The 17,787-nt window shown below is 40.5% G+C and overlaps 1 long non-coding RNA gene across 1 annotated transcript; it reads left to right on the top strand.

Moving 5' to 3' along the window:
- The first annotated feature begins 14,475 nt into the window (after nucleotides 1-14,475).
- On the top strand, nucleotides 14,476-15,234 carry LOC119022141. The gene is made up of 2 exons (XR_005075838.1): nucleotides 14,476-14,551; nucleotides 14,900-15,234. It is a non-coding gene; the product is annotated as an uncharacterized LOC119022141 (long non-coding RNA).
- The last annotated feature ends 2,553 nt before the right edge of the window (nucleotides 15,235-17,787 follow it).

Below are 17,787 nucleotides of genomic sequence, written 5' to 3'. Positions count from 1 at the left end.
AGTCGCCCTAAATTGAAATAAACTCTAATCGACGTTGGCCCCATTTTTTTTTTTTTTTTTCCATTTCAGTCTAAAATGCCTCAGCGTGTGTTATATAATGGCACAGCTGATAAGTGCGAGACAAAGACAGGCCAATATATCCAGATAAACAAATGCTCTTTAAGGGGCTGGCTGAAGGTGAAAAAGAGGGGAGTGCTGTCTAGACGGTTTATTGCCCCAATAAGAAACTATGCTTGAATACGCTGTTTCTTCTGCGTTCAATCTAAACAACTCAAACTGTGTGCAGTCGTAAAAAAAAAAAAAAAAAGAAAAAAAACCTGCAGTTGTGGGAACCAGAGGGATATCAGCTCCATGAGGGAACCCTTCTTGAAAATTAAACAATAAGTCTTATACAGTAAATCTCGACCACAAAACGCCGCGGTGATATATAAGACGAGTTGACCTGAAAACTATCCTGTTTTTCCACCTTGACACACACACACACACACACAATCAATGGCAACTGTGATTATGTGAAAGCCTAGAAATCTATCTCGCTGCTTTCGCACTCCTTCTGTGGAAAAGCAATATAGCATATTGACGGATGGATCCTTGGATTTCTCCTTCTTTTTTGCCAAACTGATAGTTGTTTCTTAGCCTTGCAGAAAAGCATAACGCGCTGTGTCCTTGACCGGGTCATGTATGTGACAACAGAGAATCTACTCTGGTCACTGGTTTTGAAAAACATTATTATTCACTGAGCATTTTTTATTTTTTTTTTCTATATCCTGACCCTTTTTCTCCACCGATCCCCCTCTCAGTCAACACAGGAGGAGGCTTTGAGATGGTTCAGTTTCTCAGATGTGTCATTTGCCGAGCTTTACGACGACCTTGCAGCGGACAAACAATAACAGCCCAACACTTTGCTGAGGAATTGTGAATTGAACATGTGTCTTTTAGGACTCAGTAAAAGATGAAAGGCGCGCTCAGACCTGGGAAACGATGAGCTGTTTCACATCAGTGCGACAGTCAGCGCTGTTGTCCAGACGAGCACAGCGTTTATGAAAAGAGCTGGCTTTTTAATCAACAACGTGTTTGTATGAGAGGAAATATTTAATCTTTATGTAAATCTATAATTTGAATAACTCCTCCACACTGAACTGATTTTGCATATTGTTACTTCATTCGCAGACTTGACCTTCACGGTGCAGAAGTCTGTATTTTGTAGTTTGACACTACTGTCGGTACGAGCGCGACTTAATGATGTCACAACAATCTTGAAAGCCAATCATGGTCGAATATGCAGCTGTGATGTGGAAACCTGAACAGCACACAGGAAATGGGCCTGTCAGAGAAGGAGACTGTTGTGCAGTGAGTCATTAATTTTTTTTTTGTTTGTTTATTTCTGGAAGCCACATGTAGCCTGTGTGGAAATGTTTGTGGGTTCTTGGTTATGTTTCACTTCTTTATTGTGTTGTTTAAATTGTGATGTTAACGGAATATATTCACACGGCGGCCATTTTCCTCATCGTGGAAAGCTCAAGTTGTTATCATTTCACATTTCCTGATATACCAGCAACTGAAAAGCTGATGGATGATGAAAATTAGGCCATATTTTAATTCAAAACCACATATTTGGTACTGTTAGCTAACCTTAGCATTCAGCTAACGTTACTTACAATCCATAAACAACACTCACACGGCGGCCATTTTTCTCTAAAGCCCATATGTTGGTATAATGTTATGCTGCTGATGTGTTGTAGAGAATCTGACAAAATCTTCATCCTCCACTTCTTGATTGATCGCCAACTGAAAAGATGATGGATTGTGAAAATCTGGAGGGACATCTGGCCATATTTCAATGTAAGGCAACATATTTGACATTTATTTAATTCTCAAATTCACAAATTTCCCCCATTTAATCTAATAAAGGAATTTCTAATGTTAGCATCCAACCGTTTACTAGCTTATGTTATTGTCTGATTTATATATATATTGTTTTTATACCTTGAATTATGGACAGATATCTGTCTGGATTTTTCCGTTTCATTGTCTTTTCAGTTTCTTTTCATTCCAGAAGTGGTGAAAGGATAATCATTTGTCAGATTTCTTACATTTATAGGACAGGTAAACCTGGAACACAACAGTATAACATCTGAACTTCAGAGGAAAATGGCCACCATGTGATTAAGTTGTTGTTGAGTTTTTTGTTGAAAAGGACCCCAGTTAGATTTGTAACTACTTTGTGGATGCTGGGAACCCAAATAAATGAATGAATAAATGAAATATTGACATACTTTGTGCTTTTGTGCTAATTTATTTATTTATCTCTGGAGGAAATAAATACCAAACACAGCATATTATGAAAAAGTGAGTTTCTTTCTATATCCTGAAATATTTCTGGAGATGAAAACTTGAATTCAAATAGTTTATGATCAAATCTGTGGTCAAAATGTGACAGGAAACACTTTTCTGTTGACATTTTAGCCCAATCCTGAGCTCCTTGCCCTTTTGAGAAGTGATAATTTGCAAATAATTAACTTCCAACTGAAGAAAACACAAAAACAAAGCAGCATTTTCCTCTGTGAAGGCCTGAAAACACAGCCAGGCGGTTCATTTCTCACCCCCTTCAGATGTGTCTCTCTTCAACTGTGGGACAGCACAAAAAAAAAGTCCTTTAATGGTTGACCAGCCCCTCGCTCAGTCACATCAGCCTTTCTCCCTGAGTGTATTTCCTATATCCTGTTTTATTATTTTATCCTCTGTTGGTTTTCTTCAGGTGCCCCTTGAAACATTTCCTCCCTTGTAGTCATAAATAAGGTCATTAAACTCACACAAAGGACGAAGGGAAAAGTTTTTTTTTTCTTTTCTTTTTCATGCAAGACTTGATTCCCATGAAAAGGGTAAGTAATACTGAGGATAGTCAAACACAAATGAAAACAGCCCAGGTGACCTTTTGTTGCTTAGGCTACCTCGGCCCTGCGTTTTTTTCCATTCATATTAGTCATATCAGAACATAAGCTTGGCTCGTGGGGGATCAATGCGTCTCTTTTCTATGACAGCGCTGTTAAGACTATAGAGAAAATTTTCCCTGCCACCCTTTGTTCTCAGCGATTGTACAATCATATGAACATGGCATTATCTAGCAAATACAAGTATAGGAGGCTCACTGCAATTACTATAGTGCCAGACTGTTTTCATTATTGATCGGCAAACACCCTTTCAAATGTCCTCCTTTTCATGAACACATGTATTTAGTTCTTTTGTTTGGTGACATCAGCCTAGAATAGAGACGAGAGGGCATCGGGGTGAAAGGTATTGGATACCAATTGTCGAACCAATATTGTTTTTTCACCCATTGAATGTAGCTCTTTTGAAAAACATATAAGTTATGCAGCGTGCGACATGCACCTACTGGTCAACTAGATGGAGATATGTAAACATAATGTGTATTTAAAGTTGTATGTAAATCACTGCTCAGCTCAAAAGTGCATTTTCCTCGTTGTTATAAAACTGGCTGTTAAGGGGGAATGTTGCTGTGCTCACTTTAAATATGAGTTTAAAGGGTAAGTTCACTCAAAAAAATTAAAATTCAGTCACTATCTGATCAAGAGTTGGGTGAATTTTCGTTGTCCAAAACATTTCTGGAGCTTCACAGCAAAATTCAACTTAGCATGTATCAATTATTTTACTCTACTTGAGTATTTCCATTTTCTGTTTTACACCTCGACTCCACCATATTTTGAAGGTAAATATTACATCATTTCCTCCACTCACTACACCACTAGTGATGTTATAGATCTCCTTCTTCTTTTCGTGTCTTTGAAGCTGGTTGGTTATGTGACAGTTTCCCATTTGTTCCAGATATAACGCTGCATCAGAGGAGTTCAGCGGCAATCAGGAAAAAACATGAAGCAGATAATCAGAAAAATATCCAATAGTCTGCCGAGCTGATAATCACTCAACCCATAGTACACAGTATAAATACATGTATAATTTACTTTGACTTTGATGCATAAGTGCATTTTGTTTGGCAGAAAATGACTTTAGAAACATAACAGAATACCTTTTAGTTTTACTCCAGTGTGACTTCTGCATACAACACTGCTTAAAATCAGCCCTGAGAGTGTCCTTGAATACAGAATGTGTCTGCAGCACAATCTGACAAATAGGAAAATCAAACTCAACACGGCCATTTGCATGCTAAGAGCTCCACCGGAAATGGTTGTAACACCTGGGTGAAACAGGAAGCATAAACGACTCTGGCTTTAAACTGGATCTGTGTCTGTTGAGATAACAACATGACTGCTTATTTGTTTCACACCGTTAGCTGAGAGGCTGCGAGTCGGGGCAGGAGGAAATTATGTGCCGCAAACAACCTCTGCCTGAATACTTCAAATTTAGATTTGAGTAAAAAAAAAATAATAAAAAATTCTAAAGATGATCGTAACCACTGTTTATAAGCCATGTTTTACTGCATTTTGCAGTGTTGGTGACATGAGAAAAAAGTGTTAAGGTTTAAGGTTATAGTGACGTGTTGTGCTCAAGCCTGAGAGTGTGATCTGTGTGTGTTTCTGTGTGTGTGTGTGTGTGTGTGTGTGTGTGTGTGTGTGGTGCAGGGGGCTGGCGGGTGAGGGGAGAGATCAGTGGCCCACACATGGCTGTAATTTAATGGAGAATTGCCCAGTGGTTCCTGTGCAGAGGTAAACACACCAATAGTCAGGCTTTTGTTATTGCATGACTATGACAACCGCCTCCATCAATAAACAATAGAGTGTTGGGGGGATAACAAGGACTCACTGTATGAAGAGAACCCAACTGTGTCCACTTCTCACTCTCTCCTCTAATTGGCCACACATAGTAGTATTAGTAGTAGAAGAAGAAGAAGAAGAAGCGTATGATGATGTCTGTAGTCACACGTGAGAGAGAAAGTAAAGCACGGCGACAGATTTAACTCTTTAAAATGACGATTTAAGTAGAGAAAACTTCCCCATTCTCGTATTTAACTGCTATTTATTCACACATTTCTATACGTTCATGAAGATGAAGTGGAGCTTTGGAGATGAAGAGGTCAAACTTGAAGAATTTGAGAACACAATAAACAAAGAGATAGGGAGAGCTGGGCAGTCACCATCAAGCTGTGAGTCAACAGGGGGTCAATCCTTCAAATCTGAGATGCAATCTGGGCCTGGGTCATAAACATTTACAGGGTGGGAAGTGCTGAGCAGAGGGCCTGCAGGATATCAGTCCTCTCTCACTTCTAATTAGCTTATGAGAATGCGCCAGTTATACAATAGCATACTGCCGGCTCCTGTTTTGGGTGTTAAATTCAGTTGAAGGGCAAAAAAGTCAATCAGAAGCAATTGGAAAAAGTGAAAAAGGCGTCAACTTAAAACTAAGAATTTGTCTGTTTCCATTGAATGTTGACTTGGTAGCAGCAGATGGGATTTCGTGCGGGTTACATCCACAGGACAAATTCAGCAAGAGTCAAAAAAAGAGTCAACTTTGTGAATGAATGAACCGGTTTCGTTAAACCAAATGCGTGCCCGAGTTGGTTTACGGTGCAGGAGGACACATGTTACTCTCATTCCCACTGATGGATTAAGTTTTGTGGAAAGTGCAGCCAGATGGCGAAGTGACCAGAGTAAAGTATGGAGCTGCTGAAACATTGATGATTTTAACACGCCCATGTTAACATGATCTCACTCTGACACACCCACAAACCTGCGTACGCGGCGTCTACACTCGCAATGCAGCAATGACAGTGTCGCCGGAATATTGATCCACCTTATCGAGGTCACATTGTTTGCAAAAGCTTAAGCATTGCCGTGTTTCATGACCTACACATTGTTGGATGCTGTTTTTCTTTCTTTCTTTTTTTTTTTTTTTTAGCAGCAAAGCACTTTAGCTTTTAACCATTAATGCTGCTAACAATAGCTAATGCTAATATTAATGCTGGGTGCAAGCTGAAGAGCTCAGCCTCGGTCTTTTCCACAAACTGTCAACTAACAAGACGGTTGATCGCTGACGAGACACAGATAAAACAGCGTTACACTGTTGGCTCACAAACCTTGTTAAAAGCTGGACTCAACCATCTTAAACAGAGATAAACACAAAAAATCATTTTGAACCTGACAAACATTTAAATAATTGATATGACTTTCCTTCCCTTCTGCACCTTTCTGAAGGCTCCTTAGATATATTATGTTTAATAAAAAACATGATTTGTCTACATAAAAATGTCATCATTTTGACCCTTAATAGCTCTTTTCTTTTAAAGCGACTCTTTAAGGCTTAATTTAGCGTTAGCAAAAAGCTCTTAAAGTGCCCCTGGGTTGCTGAAGGGTAGAAACTTCCAGAGCACAAAAGAAACACGCTGCATTAAAGCACTTGACAGTGAATGTGGTCGTTCTTGTGGGGCTCAAAGACTATAAGACACCTGGTGGGTTTTCAGGCTCTTCAATGTAGGTTTACAGCGGCCATTGACAAAGACAGCCACGGACCTCGGACTGCCTTCTGTGACCTGCTGAAAGAAACTCTTAATCCCCACAGCCTCTGCCTACTGTATTCAACAACATCCACTCCCTGGCTTCACATTCTCAATCAGATGAGTAAAATATCATTATGTCCTCATCGTTCTATACGTTTCTTGTTCCCACAACGTCTGACCGAAAATTTGTATTTAAAAAAAAAAAAAAGAACGTTCGAGTGTGTTAGCGCCTCTTCTCGTCAATAAAGTTCAAAGAATCAGCGCTCATTCTACCATGAGCACAAGGACATGGATAAGAGTGTATTATGGTTGTTATAGCAACCACAGAAATGGCTTCTATGCCGAACAATGGTCAGATGGGCCTTGGGGAGGCCCAGTGGCAACCCCCTCCACACCCACATCTGCTGCCCCCACATTCAGACTTATGGGGATGTTCTGCCGATTATTTTCTGTCCTGCTTCCCCCTTTCAAAACTGACAGGCTGAGAGAATGAGAATGAAATTAGGAATTCTGCCTACATCTGTGCAGGAACTGTGATGCAGTAAGCTGCGGTCGCACTGTTTTGGTAGGAAGTGAGAAAGAAAAAAAAGAAAGAGAGAGAGAGAGAGAGAAAAAAAAAGAAGAGACATGCGAGGGCGCGTTGAGGTAATCCAGCTCAATGGAGTTAAAGAAGAGTGTGTGACAAAAGTTCTTATGTGCTTGCGCAGGGTGTCTGATGAAAAAAAAAAAAAAAAAAGTTCCAGAGGAAGAGACCAGAAACATCCAGCTGGACGGGCTGTAAATAATAACAGCGCGTAGCAACCAGGAAGGTATGCAGAGGTAGAATATGTGTGCTTCTGGGGCATTCTTCTGCCCTTTTTTGGGGGGTTTTTATTGCCGAAACGTACAAGGACGTAAGCACAACAGGTGAATAAACAGAAGCAGGTACCACGGAACATAAAAGACAACAAATTAATACATAACTGAGATATTTGAGGTTGTAGATTATCACAGGTTGTTGCTGTGTGACCCAAAATAACTGATAAATAGATGTGAAGACCACAGCAGCTCCACTCTCCTCTCTGAGAGAGAGAGAGAGAGAGAGAGAGGGTGGGTTCACTTTATGGGAGGCACAACTGTAAATCACAGGCTCGACAAAAAAAAGGAGAAAACCCCATAGTGCCTTTGTCCTTTGATTCCTCATGGACAGCAGCCACGGTAGAATTGGATTGAAGCCACCTGCCTGTCCGCAAAGCCACCGTGCTCGCCGTCACAAAAAGAAAAGCGGCTGCTGCTTTCCTACAGGACGGAGGAAGGATTTAAGCGTGCCCAATACATTCACGCGCAACATATTAAAAGTGTGTCATTTTTACAGGGTGTCCCCCCCCCCCAACTTGACTTCACGAACAAGCGTCAGTGCAAAGCTCAAATACTGAAACGTTCATGATATCACACTCGTGTTGTCACTGAGAAACATCGAGTAGCTGTGAAGAGAAGCAGTGGTGGAAGAATAGCTCTCATCAATCAGAGCTCACTTAAGTAAAAGTAAAGACGGATTAGCAACAACTGAGCGGCTGAAGTATAAACATATGTCAATATAAGTCAAGTCGTATATGGTGGTTTAGTCCGTAATAATCAGAGGTGGCAAAAAGACACGCATTCTTTACCAGAGTAGAAGTAAGAAAGGGTCTGAAATGTATAAAAGTAAAAAAAAGTATCTCTTTGAAGGCCGTTTCTGTGCAAAGCTAACTGACCTCACATGTTAGAGAGTGTTAAACTTAAAGGTGGAAACCATTCGAGTCACTCCCACTATCTGTTTCCACCTCGCTTCGCCTGCCGTGCGTGATAAGTGATAAGTCTGGTGACGCTGGGAAGGGCGGTGTGCAATGACACAAAATAAAAATAATGAATAATTTCCCTTAAATGCATTAAAAACTTACGTAACGAGGCTGTTCTGCAAAGGAAAGAGAGAGAAAGTGCAGATGTTGTTGTTAAAATGTAGGAAGGGAAAATTCTACGTAAGTACAGTAAGAAAGTATTTGTTTTACTTCCCACCTCTGGTAACAACTGATTATATTTTATAACTTATTGTATGATTTGCATGTCTTAATTTCAATAGATAACACAGATATTTTTGTGTGGCATGTATACGTATGTACAGATATGTCTAAACATAAATACTTTTAACATTTTAACGCATGTATTTTTTGCATTTGGTGAATTTGCTGTAACTAAAAACTGAGCAAAATAATGCTGTGAAATGTAGTGGAGTGTAAGTTTAAAGCTATATAACATGGAAACAATCCAGTGCAATACATCTACTTAAAAAATGTACTTCCACAAGTGCAGATAACTCAGAATTAAAGGAAGATCTGGCAGGTTGAGGGCAGGTGCTGGACAGAAAAAAGGTGAAAGAAAAAAGGTGAAAAAAAAAAGCTTTGCACACTTTGGCTGATTCAGATTCAGTCAGAAAAGTAAGATTAAAGATGAATGAAAAGGTGAAGCAGAGGACGGGTCCCTCTTTCAGGAATATGTGGTCGATGTAAACAAGTCTTTATTATGAAGCATCCAAACTTGTGTGACTTGTTTGCAGTTTGGTAAGCGTCCTCCTGATCACCAGGTTATTTTTTCTCAGGTATGCATCCGCTTAGTTTTGTCCTCTCACACACTCAGTAACCTGAGTTCTCCTAAAGCGCAGTGACCACTGCTGCATTTACAGGCAGGGAAAAAGAAAAGACAGGATGGGGGGGGGGAGACTTGTGTCCGAGGAGGGTATCCACACCCCCACATCCATATTGATTAAACAAATTTGCCACAAATCATTTTACAAATGCCCAGTGGGGGGCTATAGAGGTTGGTGGAAATACCCCATTCATGCTCTGTCCTCCCCCGCAGGGCTGAAGCCTCGACTCTTGGCTCGTTTAAGCGTGCTGACAGCCTCTGATCCTCCAGCCATCTGCAGGGTGGGCTGGCCAGAGCTGAGGGGTCTTTGTGTTGTAACCTTAAGAAGAAGAAGAAGAAGAAAAAAGAAAATCTGAAGGTGAAGGATCCCCCCCCGTCATAATTCTGCCTCATTTGCAACACACACAAATCAAACTGTGAAGTCAAAACGGCATTCAGCAAAGTACCTAAAAACCTTGTGATAGCGTCACCGGTGAGGAGGTTTTATTACATATAACATTTAGTTTGGATGTTAGAGGATCATTAGTGCATTTTCTGATTGATAGGTGACTTTCTCTGATGTGTGGTGTGCTCTCAGAGCGACTCAAACAAATGTGAGTACAGCTTCAGCTCCGCCCCCTCCACCGCCACCACCATGCTTTTTCTTTGTGAATGAAAATGGGTGGAGACGGCCGTGTGGAGCGCATGTACATGTGCGGTGGTGGGTGAGTGTTTTTGAAGAGCAGGCGCATGTGTGCCTCTGTGTTCACATGTGCTGAGTAGTTGCCCTGCAGGGGACAGTAAACAGGCAGTTTGTACAGACTTTAGCAGATGTACAAACCGTAACGTGGATTACTAATCCAGTTAGGATTCTGATACTTCTTTGGTTGTGTAGTTTTTACATTTTAGCACATTTCCAGTTAAAGAAAGCAATACTTTGGCTTGGATTTCTATAGTTTAGTTTGCTGCTGTAGGTGTCTCAGCTGCTGTTTTTTTCAGATTGAGTCTTATTTTTGAGAGGAAGATGATTTGAAAATAAGAAGTACAGGAGATTTAGGTTGAATATATCTGAGGGTTTCAACAAAATGTGCAGAAGGAGCCATTTCAGTGGCAACACAGTTAAAAAATACAGATGCCAGACAACAATCTGGCAAAAAAAAAAAGGTTTTTGATTGTTTTGTCCTGTTAATTTCCATCTTTACAATGCAACACATATTGCCTCATTTTCAATCGTCTATCTTAGATATGGATTATTGATGTACTATTTCATGAAAGAACCGTCTGAATAAAGGTTTTAAACGTTTTGCCAGGAGAGATTCTTTTACATGTATTTATAAATATCACATCAGAATGTAAATCTACACTGTAAATTGTAAAAAGTCGCCCAAAAGAAATTACAAATTAGATGAAAATGTTTAAATTGTAAAGCTTTTCAGCTTGATTTCAAAAACCTGATTACACCTCAACAATTGCCCAACAATTGAGGTAATCAGGTTGTCAGGTTTACAGTCTACTTTTTGTGTTCGACTGATAATAATTCATATCTGAAATGAATTATCAAAAAAGAGGCCTTATGTGTTGCATCTACCCTTTTAAAGAATGAATCAGTCGACCCCCTCGCTCACACAGCTAGAACAGATTCAAAAAGCATCATAACTAATGTTTCATCATCACATATTCTCCAGTTCTTACAATGTTGGAGTAAACAGCAGCGCTCTGTAAGAGGGGCCGTCCCCTCCCCTTCCCATAACCTCAAACACATGGTCAGCTCCTATTATTTTAACTGCTTCCAGTGACTTCAGATCTCGCTCGACCTCTAAGTGCAATCAGGGGAAGGAATGGCCACATTAAAACAACCAGGCCCGGCGACAGCTTAGTTTAACCCATGTTATGAGAGGTTAGATACTAGTTTGAAAATCCTGCAAATGGTCAGAAATGATCGATCAGAGTCTCTGGGAATCTGTGTTGGGAGGTTATGAAAACTGAACCATGCTAATTTTTCATATCTTACTATGCCATGTAAAAAATAAACAAAACAAAAAAAAACACAACACATTTATCTTAAGATTCTGGTGCTGCAGTGACTTTAAAACTCCTGACTATCTCCTTTTTCCGCTCCTGTGAAATATACGTCTGGAAATGATCCTGCTCCTGTTCATACGGAGGTCAGAAGACGTATGATGAGTAGGCTCAGAGGGAGCAGCTGATTTGGTTTCTGAAGAGAACAACAAACAGGTAATGCTTGCAACAGCTGTGTGACTATTCATGTGTGTATAAGAAGGCATTTACTTCCTGCTGAGAGGAGCTTTTAGCGGCCTGACTGCACAGATTTCGCAGCGTTTCGTGTCAGTCGCAAAGTCACATTCAAGCAAAATGCGCAAACAAACACGTTCAGCCGGATTACGTGCGTATCGAACGTCACAGCAAACATTTACTGGGAATATATATTCCTGCATCGCTCTGCTCATAGGCCCGGCACTAAATGCTTCCCCAGAAACCTAATCCAACAAAACAGCCCATCGCTCATAAAGACGCCACATGAGTGATGTGAGCAGAGCGAGTTATAGTGACCCTGGGACACACAACTCTTCCCCTTTCTCAAACACACAAATTCCACTGATTTGCTCTCATCTGTGATCTCAGGCAACTGTCACATCGGCTTCGGGGCAACATTTGTAAAATCTCTTCATACACGGGTTTTACATTACCTGTAAAAATGGTCGGTTCTGCTTGAAAGTGGAGGAGCGGCGGCCCCTTTCAACGGCGGGCCGATCATTTCATTCTCCTTGTCTGATTGCTGCTATTGACAAGCTTTTGAATTGCAAAGACATAAAATCAATCTTTTTTTTCCCCCTTTTTTCTTGTTTGCTGCTGCTGTTAGCAGAGACGGACGACTGAGTCAATAGTGAGCTGAAAATGTTGTTTGAGGCTAGGATGCTAATTAAAGTATTGTGCAAAACATCTTCTTCTATCATTAAACTGTAAAAATCTACATTTTGATCATGAACATAGCGTGTTTGACTATGAAGAAGCAGACACTGAAAGATGAAAAGTATAAAGGCCAATAACTTTGATCAAAAAGCTCCAAAATCTGATATTATATTTGAAAAGGCGATTATTTATTTGCGCTAAATTACAGCTCAGCACACACATACACACCCCTCAAGTGTATCCAATTCTTCTCTCGAACCCACCTAGTCGGAAGTTACAGAGGCTTCGTCCTCCGCACAATGAGATAAATATACTACTCCGCTCTTGCCTGCAGATTTTTCTCATAAAAAAACCCTTTGATAGTTTAGCCATCTGGCCGGAGCCAAAAAAGTCCTCATAAAAGAGGCCCAAATAAGGTCAGGGGTCACTCCCTCCCTAGGTCAGGGGCCCTGGAAGGTTGTTATAGTGGACTTTACTAAAGTTGTCAGCTCAGATCCCCTTGACAAATTAAAGCACATTCTTCTCTTTTTAACAAGTATTCCATTACAGTCGGACTTCTCTGAGGGAAATGTTCATACTTAGTTTCTTTGTGGGGAGGAAGGGGGAGAGAGGAGGCTGCACAGATATGGAATATGGAGTCACCCTGTCTGTAAATGATGGCAGATTAATTCATTATTGATCAAAACTTATGTTTTTACAATTACATCAAAATCTACAGCTTGTAGTTTTTCATCCACTTATCAGATTCCTTTCATGTTTAAGATTTTACTTTTTTTTTTCTCTTCTCATTACAAAACCACCTCCCATATCTGACCGAGTAAACAGCCTTTACTCAACACATAGTACATTAAAAGGTGCAATGACAGCCTGTCATTAACCCTGACCCGTCTGTGTCTCCGTCCAAACGTCCAGCAGATGAAAGCTTTCGGTCGGACTTATCACACATGCACATTTAGCTGACCGCTGTCTGTGTGTCAGCACGTAGGATCTGCCCACTAACATGACACAGACACTGTGAAGTTTGGTATGAGCTGCAGATTACAGAGATTTCGAGCTAATGTTTTCTCTTTCATACATTAAATAGGTCCACTTTTGGGAGGCATTAAGATATTTTAATGGGTTAGATAAAGAAGATTTACACCAGTTATGTTTGTACACTTTATAGGAAACAGGCAGTAACAGCATGTCTGGCTCTGCCCAAAGGGACAACAGGTTATAAAATGCTAATTAGTGCGCTTGAGAGGTGTATCTGCTGGTATGTAGAATTTTACTACCTTTGGACAGAGCCATGCTAGCTGCTTCGACTTGTGTCCAGTATTTATGCAAAGCTAAGCTAAATAGCTGGTGGTGGAAGCCACATGCACAAGAAAGCAAATTGTTATTTCCCAAAATGATTGCTTTACTTACATAATCATTTGACTGTTAAAGGAACGTAGATTGCTATATGTGGTGTTGTGAAAATTCCCAGAGATAAAAAAAAAAAAAAGATATCAGCTCCAAATAGCTTTTTGCTAAAAGTGAAAGTCACCCATACGAATAGTACTGAAATACTTTGAGACTGAAGTCTTAAACGAACAGCTAGTTAGCTTATCTTAGCGTAGCTTAGCACATAGACCAGAAACAGCTAGTGTGGCTCTGTCCAGAGACACAAGTTATAAGATATCAAGATAGTTTCAAAATGAGAACTTGGCAATTTTGGTAAGTACGTGCTTAAGTATAAAAATTACAAGAATAAGTAAATATAACATATTTATGTGTATGTTTATACTGCATACCTTCGATTGACGGTAAGTTGAGGATGAAATAAACTGCATTTTCTTTATGATTTTAAAATGCACTGTTTGGCTCTGATGCAGTCTCCATTCTTCAAAGTAACTATAAAAACTAAACTCATCAAATAAATACAGTGGAGTAAAAAGTTATAGTAGTATAGTTGTAAGACTATCTCATCAAGAAAATCTAAATTGTATTTCAGTGCAGTTCTTTGAGTTAATGTAGCCACTAAGTTACATTCAATCACTGCTTGTATGGGAGAAAGTGTCTAAAAACTGATTTCAAACAGCGCATTCTGTCACAGATGAGGTGAGAGAACAGGAGCTGAGTGGTGCTACATCTGTCTCTATACCCTGTGATTTTCACACACACATAAGAATGTGTTTGGTTCCACCCCACATGCTTTCAAAAACCCATCTACAACAGTCAAACAAATGCTCAGCATATGACAGCCCGTATGTGACCGAGGGGATGATCGGACAAAGGCGAGTGTTTTCCACCACACAGCTGCTCTGTTTGGAAATTTTGTCTTGAGCTCATTGTCTTACTCTGGAAAGTGTTAAAGCTTTCGCTCCATGCTCCAGTCGCTTCCTAAGAAAGGTGCCGCTGGATGATACATGGGCACGAGTGTCCTGTTTCAGGGGAAATGGTGAGAGAATTGGTAAGGAACGATGAGCTCCATTAAACACCAGTGAAGAAGCGGACCGCGCAAGGCAATCAATACTGCACGAGCTACAGGTGGGGTGTGGGGAGTCTGGACACACAATACTAAAATCACAGATCTGCGGTTGTAATAAGGCGTGGGAGAGTTTACATTTTCCTCTTAGAGGTAGTTAACGAAAAGAAATTAAAAAGTGGTCATCAGAACTGAATAATTGTAGAGTGCATTGACCTCACATCTTCAACTAACATACCTTCTTTTGAGCATGTTCAATGAGCTGATGATGAAAGGTGACAGGGGGGAAAAAACACTTGAAATTCCACGCGGACAAGAATGCAACGTCTCCAGTTTCTTATAATCAGCATGACTATGGAGGAAGAAAATAAACAAACACTTTTTTCTCTCTCTCTCTCTCTCTCTCACAGAACTTTTTTTGCCTGAGGGAGCCGGTGTGAGGAGGGGCTTCATCACAGAACACCATTATTAATCTTTGTTAATTGCAGGTTTCTCCATTCAAACGTCCCACAGCGGTATTTTTTCATCATTAAGCCTGTGTTTATAGTGGCGGGAAGCTGAGCTCCAGCGTGAGTAAGAGATAATCAAATATCAAGAACATAGTGGTTCAGCTGCAATAAAATAGTGTAGAATATCTGATATAAACTTCATGAAGCTCTTACTGTCTGTCCACATCTACATCTTCAGAATACACACTGACAATATGCTTAAATATACGTTTTTAATAAATGTATGGATTCTCAGAGTTTGGTGATGTTTGGTTTTTGTGATTTTTGATCTTGAAACATTTTACTCCTTACACACATTGTTTTGGTGATTTGATAAATCATCCTTCAGTGAGTTTATAGTAAATAACCACATTATTGTAATAGCATTTATATGAAAGTGTTTGTACCCTACAGTGCGTGCAGCAGTTAAAGGACAAGTTCACCCAAAAAACGGTCATTATCTAGTCACCCCTACATGGATGGTAGCAAGGTGAAGTTTTGTTTAGTCCTAAACAACTGAAGTAGATAAAGTCTTATATCACAATATTAAAAAAACACAAAACATGTTAATACGTTATTACACCCTTTTTCCTGCACTAGCAACCACGCTAAAAGTGTGGTTGAGGGTGGAAAAAATAGAGCTTTTAAAACGCACAAAAACAACGATAAAAAACATGAAATGACTCCACAGAACTCGTCCAGCATAGTTTAAGTGTCCAGAAGCAATGAGAAGAATTTATTTAGACCCTTTAAGAACCAAAATCTTCCCTGTAGCCACTAAACTGTTACTGCACCTCGTCTGATGTTGATGTTTTTCCAGAGATTACAGAGACGTAGATTATGCTGAACTTCATGAAGCTATTATGTTGACTTTCGTCATCATGGGGGTGAGAAGATATGAGAGATACTGAATTTTCGTTTTTGGGTGAAATCATCCTTTGATGCCCTCCTGAGCACCTGTTTTGCTGTGTCCGATGCTCATTTCTATGGTTTTCTCGAGCAATGTGCAGATGTAACATGCCTTCAGTGCCCGTAACACAGCTTGCATTCCATGTGCTGAGCAGTGATGATGTCCTCTTTTGAAGAGGAATGCATCATGGTGGAATAATTGCCCTTACTCCTCTCTGGCCACTTAGTTAAAAGGGATTCAGATGGTTTGGGATCTTTCTCTCTCTCTCTCTCTCGGCCTCTCCAGCACCCCTCCTCCCATGGGGCAGGGAGAGGAGGAGAACACGAGGGGGATGGGTGTGTTTGACTTGGGAGAGCTGAGTCTGAAAGGGGCTACGAGCATTTACATAAAATGCCAACGTTTTTTTGTCACACAGAGAAAGTCACTGTTTTGCTTTAATTACAGCTGTTCCTCCCTCATCTCAAGAGCTGGTGCTAATGCTGTGGTGTGCGTTCCACTGAGGGCGAGTTGAATGAACTATCCCAAAGAAAGTGACCTGCACAACAGACACGGATATTGGATTATAGTGGCGTTTAAGAGGCCACATGATCCTCTCGGAGCGACCCGGCTTCTTGTCACCTCTTGTCGGCAGCTCTGGCCGGCTGCTGGGAGGTCCAAGTGGTCCATGCTGTAAGTCTGGTGGAGGGGCAAGTGACTGCATGCGGCTGTGAGGCTCATTGAGCCAATTGTTGAGTGAATCACGGACCAGCCAGCATAACAGGTTTTTAGAGATTTGCAAGTGACATTTAAGGGAAATTTTGTTTTTGAGGTCATTGTCTTTCTGTGTGTTTTGCATCAGGTTTAGCAGTCAGGAAATATGCATTGACGACTGCTCGCTCACATTCCTCGCTGGGTGTTGACCTCCAGTTTTACTGCTTAAATATGAAACCGGGGTTTGAACCAAGTCTGGAAGGTTTGGGTCAAGATCTGCTCAAATTCAAATATATTTCAACGAAATCTGTTTCATCTATACAATCAATGATGTAACCCAGATCGCTTTTAATATATGAATGTAAATAATTTGATCATCATATTCACTTGCTGTCTCCTGGGGTCAACTATTAACCAATCAGAACATATAATGAAGGTTCATGTACAGTATACATTGACTACTGTGGGAATAAATGGATTCTGCAAACGTCGTAATGCAGGTGAGATAATAAAGGCTGCGAGACACTGGACATTTTTGGTTTAACTTCCTTGAAAATGCTTGAGAAGTTGCTTAAAAGCGCTCAAATGTACCCTCAAAATGCTGTACAACACATCTTTATAAAGTATCTATCAGCTAATCAAAGTTTAGAATAATTAGATTCTCGTGACATAAGCTAATATTGAAACATAGCTTCCACCTCTGAACACAAAAGATTATTCAGGTATTTCCCAAGTTGCTCATAATCTTTATGCTAGCTGCATTTATTCAGGTTGAGGCTGATCTGACTCATTCATTGTGATTCTGTCTCTTTTAACCATATAAGCACCGGGCCTGTAGTATCATGCTCCTGTGAATTTGTCAGTCCCATTGAGTCACTCTTATGTTTGCAACCCCAACCCCCGCCGTGGGGCTAATTAAAACAATTTCAAGGACAAAGGAGGGGAGCCCATTGTATCACACAACCAGCAGTGCAACGGATATGGTGCCAGAGGGGCACAGTTGTCAAGGATTAGTGCTTCTTCGCAGCGCGCAGATGGATATATCAGCCTCCCACCACACCGGCGATGAGGGTCTGAGTGGGACAACGGCCTCTGTTAGCTTTTAGCTCAAGTGTAGATGCAGTCAAAAGACTAATGAGCCAATGAGAGCGTGACATGACAGAGAACAAAAGCTAGAAAATAGGGTCAGTTTTCCAAAAGCAGATCAAAC

Source organism: Acanthopagrus latus, chromosome 7 (assembly GCF_904848185.1).
Source record: "Acanthopagrus latus isolate v.2019 chromosome 7, fAcaLat1.1, whole genome shotgun sequence".
Taxonomy (NCBI): domain Eukaryota; kingdom Metazoa; phylum Chordata; class Actinopteri; order Spariformes; family Sparidae; genus Acanthopagrus; species Acanthopagrus latus.
This window is presented reverse-complemented; position numbering and strand designations above follow the sequence as displayed.